Raw genomic sequence first — 7,693 nt, forward strand, 5'->3', positions numbered from 1 at the left:
AACATTTGGGATAGATAAAAATTGGTGTTTATTCAGACAGCTTTGCCAGATTTTCTTAGATCCAGATATTTCTTCTGACAACTTTAGCAACCCACTGTGTTTAAAACATCATTTAACTGCTCAAAAAGTTATTGCACAGTTCTCTAAAAAATTAGCCAAATCATCCACTTTTCTCAACAACCAGGTTCCTTGTAGGGTGTCCTTTGGGACACCTCACCACGGGTTATCTGGGCAGCTTCTTAGGCTTGCTGGGAATATTAATGCAACATGAATTGTGCTCACTTCCTCACTTTGGAGCCTGATTTTTTTTTTTTTTTTTTTGGCTGTATGTGGAATTTGGAAGTTCCCAGGGCCAGGGATTGCACCCATGCCACTGCATTGACACCTGATTCTTAACCCACTGAGCCATTGGGGAACTCCAGAGCCTGATGTTTTATGAAATAGAGTTCTCTGAATTAAACATGAAGATGGAGTTACAGACTGCTTGGTTAAAAAGCAATGATAACAAACATTTGGTTAACATCCAGGACTGAAGGCCATCAGTCAACACTGTCAAGTTTCAGTAGATTTTCCTGCTCGCTTACACAGCAGCCTGGCCCAGAGATTGGGGCGGGGGGCGCCCTGCACCTGGTAGTTTTGAGGACTGCTTGGATCCAAGGTGAACCGTCCCTTCCTCCAGCCTTAGCCTGCGGCAAGGATTGTGCTTCATCAGCTGACTTGAAGTGAGACCTGCAGCTTCTTTCTCTGTTACAAAGTTAGGCCATGTGAATTAATTCTTCGAAATACTTCCAAACGTCCTTTGCTATGTTTTTGCCTTGAAAAGAGGTTTTCCAATTAAAAATTCAGTGTGCAGAACTTCAAGGCTCCAGAGATCCCCTTCTCACCATGTATTTGACCTTCAGTCATCTGAGGAAACAGAAGGTCAGATATGCCGCCAACAGGGCTGACACCCAGAATCTTCAGTCATAGGCCCTCCGGCTGACCCACATAATCATTGCTAGTTCTTTGCTTCTTATTCCCGCCACTTACTTTTTGAGAATTGACTGACAGGCATCTGCCAGTTCTGTCGTGTAAGAAGCAACTCTGCCTTCACAACTTGGAAAGTTCCTGAAACTCCAACTGCTCCATCATGGCAGTAGCCACATCATGACTGAGGATCCCAAGATAAGTTTGTACTTCAGTTTGTCTCAGATGATGCTCAACTGTGCTTTCTCCCACTCCCAGTCCTAAGTGGTGCTTAAAGGGCCAGGATGAGGTTGCTTTGTTTCTCTCCACCAGAGCAAAAATTTCCAGGCCTCCTTTGCTCAAGGTTGACCAGTTTAGAACTTACCAGCATGCATTGTTTTATTTTGGTTCTTTTGTTCTTGTCCCGATGGCTCTTCCTTTCCAGGATTAATTGCAGAGTCTGAGACTGTTCATTGATTGGAGTGTTATTCAGTATCCAGCCGTGGATGAGTTATAGATACCTCTGCAATTACTTTGGCTTTTGATTCTGACCTGGTGTTTGGCTGCAGACAAGGTCCTGCGCTTGTGAAGTAATACAGTGGGAAGAAGGTAAAGGTGCAGACTGAGTCTGGGCACCGGTTCTGAAAAGGAAGCTACAGAGTCAGCAGGGCACCTTTTGGACCACCCCCAAGTGGAGCATCTTGAAGGATGGCAAATCCAGTTTTCCTTAGGCTTGTCCACGCTGCCAGAACCTGCTGCCTTTTATTAGATGTCACTTCACTGCTGCAGAGTCATCCTGGAATCTCCTTCACTGGCCGTTTGACAGAAGGAAAATCCGTTCTGTCCTTGAGGGCGAGGACTATATCTTACACTTTCCTACATACCCTGCAATACTTAACAGTGATTTACACATAGTAGGAGTTCGTTTAATTCTATTGAACTCACAGCAACAGAAGGCCGTCTGTTCCAGGGCCTGGCTGGGCTTGCAAAGGACAAGAGAGTCATTTCCTGAGGTGATGTATGTGAAAGGGCCCCCAGATACCAAGTGATAGAATAACAAACTGCTGGTCACAATCCCTTGGGCACACCACCTGGGTTCTTTTTGCTGTGTCTTGTCTGTACCAACCTGTCCCCTTTCACCCATGTGCCAGCAGGAATTTCTCCCTGGGAACCTCACCCAACCCAGGACACTGTGGTCCCTCCCTTGGTCCCTGACACTTTCTGGCTGGTGTCCACTCGCTTAACATTATACATGGCTGTGGCTTACTTGTCCTTTCTTTAGGTCATAGCTCCCCAAGTAGATGGAGCCCTGGGATGTCAGTCCCAGCCGAGGGTGTGGCCTGTGGTGTCCTTAGTGATTGGCTGTTGAGGATGATGAAGATGAGGGATATAGCAGACAGACATCTGCTGCAGGGACCTCCCCCCAGCCTATCAGTTGATGTGTTTTCTTTCTCCCTTCCTTCCTCCCTCCCTTCCTTCCTCTTTTTTTGCTTTTTAGGGCCGCACTCACAGCATATGGAGGTTCCTAGGCTAGGGGTCGAATTGGAGCTACAGCTGCCAACCTACACCACAGCCACAGCAACGCTGGATCCCCCGCCTGCTGAGTGAGGCCAGGGCTTGAACCCACATCCTCATTGATACTTGTGGGATTTGTTTCCGCTGTGCCACAACAGGAATTCCTTATGGTTTTTTTTGTCTTTTGTTTTAGGGCCACACCCGCAACATATGGAAGTTCCCAGGCTAGGAGTCAATCAGAACTACAGCTGCTAGAGTTCCCCGTCGTGGTGCAGTGGTTAACGAATCCGACTAGGAACCATGAGGTTTCGGGTTCGATCCCTGCCCTTGCTCAGTGGGTTAAGGATCCGGTGTTGCCGTGAGCTGTGGTGTAGGTCGCAGACGTGGCTCAGATCCCACGTTGCTGTGGCTCTGGCATAGGCTAGCAGCTAGCTACAGCTCTGATTCAACCCCTAGCCTGGGAACCTCCATATGCTGTGGGAGCGGCCCAAGAAAAGGCAAAAAGACAAAAAAAAAAAAAGAACTACAGCTGCTAGCCTACGCCACAGACACAACAATACCAGATCCGTGCCACATCTGTGACCTACAGCAGAGTTCATGGCAATGTGGGATCCTTAACCCGCATCCTCATGGATATTAGTCGGGTTCATTACTGCTGCACCACAATGGGAACCCCCTGTTTTCTTTTTCTAGTTCAACTGCTTCATTCCTCATAGTAGGTGCCCATTAAATGTCAGTTCCTGTCACTCGTTTTCCTCTTCCCTGTGCCACTGTCTGGGCCTCAGTCCAAGAGCAAATCCTCTCAGATGTTGCTTAATCTAATCTGCCGCGGCTGGAGCCCATCCCATTCCTGTCGCTCTGTGTCTGAGGGACTCCAGGACTGGACATTAAAGGCTATATGTGCAAAAAACCTACTAAGAAACTGGTTCTCAAGTGTTACCTTCTCACTCTCATCCTCTCTCCATGTTCCCCTTTCCTCTCCTGGATCTGACACTCTCCATTGTCTACTTTTTTGTTTGTTTGTTTTTTTGTTTTGTTCTGTTTTGCTTTGCTTTTTTTTGCACCTGCCGCATATGGAGGTTCCCAGGCTAGGGGTCAAATCGAAGCTGCAGCTGCTGGCCTACACCAGAGCCACAGCAACGTGGGATCCAAGCCACGTCTGCAACCTACACCACAACTCATGGCAACGCCAGATCCTTAACCCACTGAGGGAGGCCAGGGATCAAACCTACAACCTCATGGTTCCTGGTTGGATTCCTCTGTGCCTAAATGGGAACTCCAGATAATATTCTTTTAAAAGCACCCAACAAACCTCCCTCCTCCAGGAGTTTCCGTCATGGCGCAGTGGTTAACGAATCTGACTGGGAGCCATATGGGGTTGCAAGTTCCATCCATGGCCTTGTCTGGTGGGTTGGGGATCCGTTGCCATGAGCTGTGGTGTAGGTTGCAGACGAGGCTTGGATCCCACGTTGCTGTGGCTCTAGCGTAGGCCGGCACCTGCAGTTCCAATTCGACCCCTAGCCTGGGAACCTCCATATGCCATGGGAGCAGCCCTAGAAAAGACAAAAACCAAAACACAAAACCTCCCTCCTCCAGTAGCTCAGTGGCTCTCAGTATGTGAATTTGTCCAGCCCTCATGATACCACTGCCAGCTCTGCAGCATGGTTCTGGGGAGCAAAGCAGGCCTGCACTACCTCAAAGGTGGGTAGCACCACGGATGAAAGGAGGAATAATTTAGAGGCAGAGTGGCTTTGGCTCCTTCCAAGCCAGTGGTGTCACCAAAGTCGAAAAGCAGACCCCAAACCCACCTCATGTGTTAGGCAGGTCAGAGGCCACAATCTCCGTTTAGGAGACATGGGAGAGTTTCCACTGTGGTGCAATTGGATCAGAGGCATCTCTGCAGCAATAGAACACAGGTGAGATCCCCAGCCCGGCACGGTGGGTTAAAGGATCCACTGAGGTGTCGGTCACAACTGTGGCTCGGATCTGATCTCTGGCACAGGAAATCCATACGCTGCGGGGCAGCCAAAAAAGGGGGGGAAATGAGAGAGAGACATGGCAAATTCAGGCCCAGACAAGGAAGACACACAAGATAAGACTGGCGTAGAAGCAAGCCCAGGTCTTTGGACACTGAGACCAGTGCTCTGTCCTCATCTGATCTCTGCTCCCACCTGGCCTGCCCTGCTCAGGGCCTCTGCTCCCCACTTTGCACAAAAGATAGTTTCCTGAAGGTGCATTGGGCCTCTCTTGCCCTGCCTGTCACCAACTCTGTGATGACATGGCTCGGAAGAGCTCTTGGCTGTTGAGAGGTGGGGGCCATAGCCACGGAGTGTGGGCAGAGGCAGGGCTGGGGGGCCGCCAGTCAACTTCAGGCTGGGACTCCTGGACTTCCTGGGGCCGGGTACCCATGGGAGAGGGCTGCCAAGACTCAGGATGATGGGTGAGGGCAGGGGTGGGGGCCCCTTCATCCCCTCCAGGCCTGAAGCTTTTCTCAGGATGGGAGAGACGGCATCAAGGAAAACATCTCTCCTCTTCTCATTTCCCCCCCTGACCCTCCCAGGCAGGGTGGGGACAGCCTCGTTGTTGGAGAAGCGATAAAGCTCGCCGTGCTAAGGTGGTCCGCTCTGGACTGGCCTTCAATCCTGTTTGGCAGATTTGTGATGCAGGTGCCCTCTTGGTGGCCACTGGATTTGGACATTACACCTTTCTCGGAAGACTGACTGGGCAGGGCTCCAGATGATCTCACAACAGTCCTGGCTTAGGTCACTGAGGGGCAATTGCCCCCACCTCTCACAGCTGCTGGAAACAGCATGGCCCTGTCCTAGGTGCCCTTGGCTGCCTGAGCTGGGACCAGAGCGGGGCTGAGACCTGGTCCAGGGCTCTGTCTCTAGGGCCTCTTTCAGGGACTTTTATTTAAAAATACTTTCTGTCAGGTATACACCCCCTCCCCGTTTTTGTTTTTGTTTTTGTTTGCTTTTTAGGGCCACACTTGTGGCATATGAAGGCTCCCAGGCGAGGGGTTGAATCGGAGCCTATGCCACAGCCACAGCAACGCCAGATCCCAGCTGCGTCTGCGACCTACACCACAGCTCACAGCAACACCAGATCCTTAACCCACTGAGCGAGGCCAGGAATTGAACCAGCAACCTCATGGTTCCTAGTGGGATTCACTTCCGTTGCACCATGATGGAAACTCTTATATCAAATGTTTTTAGGGTAAAAAACGGTGCCTCTTTTTCAAATCACATGATAAGAAACTGAAGGACGTTTTCATTCTCTCACATGTCAGCTGAAAAAATATGCACAATCAAAAAGCTGAGAGTTAAGTTTTATTTGTGGCAAAATGAGGACTATAGCCCAGGAGGCAGCATTTCAGATGGCTCTGGAAAAACCGCTCCAAAGAGGTAGGGGGAATATCAGTATACATGTGATTGTAGTGAAGGGGGAGGTACCTGCAATCAAGCATAGATTTTGCAGACAGTCTGGTGAACGTTACTGCGTCGAAAGGAGCAGGCGTCACCACGAGGGACTTTAGTGCTTTTGTTGATCTGAGGAGATGCAGGCATTGAGCTCATAAAATTTTCTCCTGAAAACATCTGTCTGAAGACCTGTGGGGCCAGTTTCCCCAGAGCACAGAGCCTCGCTCCTGATCTCCACCTGAGCTCCTTTAGGGGGTTTTGAAGGTCAGCAGCTGCAGCAGCTCAGGGTTCAGTCCTTGTGAGGCAGATGGCCAGTGCCAGTCTCCCGCTCACACAGGTTCTTCAGATGGCAGGGAAACATTTTCAAACCCATAATCAGTCATGCCAAGTTTTTATGAGAAATTAACTTCAAAATCAAGTCCTTTGCTTGAACAGCTTCTTTCCACCTATCCCAGGGCATAAGATTTCACCTAGTTTCATAGTTGTTTTCCTCTATTTCTCCTCATCTTCTCTTCCCTTTGCTTCTCTTCTCTTCCTTTTGTACATCACAAAAGAGTTTGAGCAGGAGTTCCCGTGGTGCTCAGTGGTTAGCAAACCTGACTAGTATCCCATGAGGACATGGGTTCCATCCTTGGCCTCGCTCAGTGGGCTGAGGATCCGGTGTTGCTGTGAGCTGTGGTGTAGGTTGCAGACGAGGCTTTGATTCTGAGTTGCTGTGGTGTAGGCCGGCAGCTGTAGCTCTGATTGAACCCCTAGCCTGGGAGCCTCCATATGCCGCAGTTGCAGCCCTAAAAAGACAAAAGACAAAAAAAAAGAAAAAGTTTGAGCAGAGACTACATTTACTTTGTGATTTTCTTTACAGTAGCCAGGGCTCCATACCTTAGGTGGCTTTTTTTTTTCTTTTTTCTTTTTATAGCCACACCTCCTGGGCTAGGGTTCGAATTGGAGCTGCAGCTGCAACTGCAGCCCTACACTGCAACCATAGCAACACCATCAGATCTGAGCTGCATCTGTGACCTATGCTGCAGCTTGTAGCAACACCAGGTCCTTAACCCACTGAGCAAGGCCAGGGATCAAATCTGTATCCTCATAGCACTGTGTTGGGTTCTTAACCTGCTGAGCCACAACGGGAACTCCTGTACTTTGGCTTTGCATAGGGGTGGCTAACCCCAAAAGGGTGAATTGGCTCCACTCGGTTTTATAACTGCCTTTCCCGGAATTCTGCAGACATCTCCGTTCCCCTGGAGGTCAGATAATGGCTATTTATTTTCCATAGTCATGAAAACCTCTGGGGAGAGCCATGGCAATTTGACGAGGACTATTAAAGGGACATTAGGATTGAAGTAGCTGCTCAGGAAATCACAAACCCTTGCTCCCGTCTGTGGGGACAGCTGCCAGGCGGGCTCCCCTGCCCATGGCCAGCTGTGCCTGGGTGCAGCTGGTGAAGGGGAATGATGCCTTGCCTCTGCTCCCTTTCTCTCTGCGAGGGGATGGGTTCACTAAACTCAAATGTAATTGTTCATAACAGCAGCTAACAACTGCCAAGCCCTTACTCTGTGTCAGGCCTGGGCTCAGGATTATTCCATCTCTATCCCCACAGCCAGAGGCCAGATGCAAGGGGACAGAAGGGACAGGAATCTCTCTGTAGGAAGGCTAGAGGTCCCTTGCCCTCTGCTTGCAGACCTTCTGGGATGGGAAGCTCACCGCCTCCCCCAAGCGCTTCATGCATTTTCACCCAGCTCCATCCACACTTTTGGGCTAATTAACTGAGCAGCCAGCGAGGCTCTGAATCTCTCGGTGGCTCCACTGAAACT

The sequence above is a fragment of the Sus scrofa genome, chromosome 18 (assembly GCF_000003025.6).
Source record: "Sus scrofa isolate TJ Tabasco breed Duroc chromosome 18, Sscrofa11.1, whole genome shotgun sequence".
In the NCBI taxonomy this organism is placed as follows: Eukaryota; Metazoa; Chordata; class Mammalia; order Artiodactyla; family Suidae; genus Sus; species Sus scrofa.